The sequence below is a fragment of the Plectropomus leopardus genome, unplaced genomic scaffold (assembly GCF_008729295.1).
Source record: "Plectropomus leopardus isolate mb unplaced genomic scaffold, YSFRI_Pleo_2.0 unplaced_scaffold93298, whole genome shotgun sequence".
Lineage (NCBI taxonomy): Eukaryota > Metazoa > Chordata > Actinopteri > Perciformes > Serranidae > Plectropomus > Plectropomus leopardus.
This window is the reverse complement of record NW_024702892.1, coordinates 57-633: the sequence shown is the minus strand read 5'-3', so window position 1 is coordinate 633 and position 577 is coordinate 57. Positions and strand designations below refer to the sequence as shown.

General features: G+C 41.2%; 1 non-coding gene across 1 annotated transcript; it reads right to left on the bottom strand.

The window, feature by feature from the left end:
- Nucleotides 1–236: 236 nt before the first annotated feature.
- On the bottom strand, nt 237–355 carry LOC121940733. Its single transcript, XR_006105680.1, has one exon. It is a non-coding gene; the product is annotated as a 5S ribosomal RNA (ribosomal RNA).
- Between the last annotated feature and the right edge of the window lie 222 nt (nt 356–577).

The following is a 577-nucleotide window of genomic DNA, read 5'->3' as shown; positions in this document are numbered from 1 at the left end:
CTTCAGCCTTTAACTAGCTCTGACTTAACTGTTTTGCATTTTGCTTCGCACTTAAGGCAGTTGTGCACCTCTTTAAAATGTTACATTTTCCTTTTTTCATGCATTTATACACAATTTTTTGCTTTACTTTTTATCAGTATTATCTCAATGGGTTTGATTTTCCATCTTTCCATCTGTCTCCGTTAGATGAGCAGCAGCACCCTCTGCTGGTGAAAAGTGAAAAGTGAAAAGTAAAAAGCTTACAGCACCGGGTATTCCCAGGCGGTCTCCCATCCAAGTACTGACCCGGCCCGACCCTGCTTAGCTTCCGAGATCGGACGAGATCGGGCGTGTTCAGAGTGGTATGGCCGTAAGCGACAGCAAAGGAGACACACCACCTATTTATAGTTGTTTAATACAACCGCTTTCCAAATTGGGATCTCTGTGGCCAAAGTTTGTTATATATTCTTTGAATTGTAAACAAACACAAAATGGCATTATGAGGCTAAATCCAACAAACACGTGCTATGCTGTGAGTGCAGCCTGACAAAGCTTGTTTTAAACGTTTAAACGTTTCTCATACCTTGTAGCGAAATTA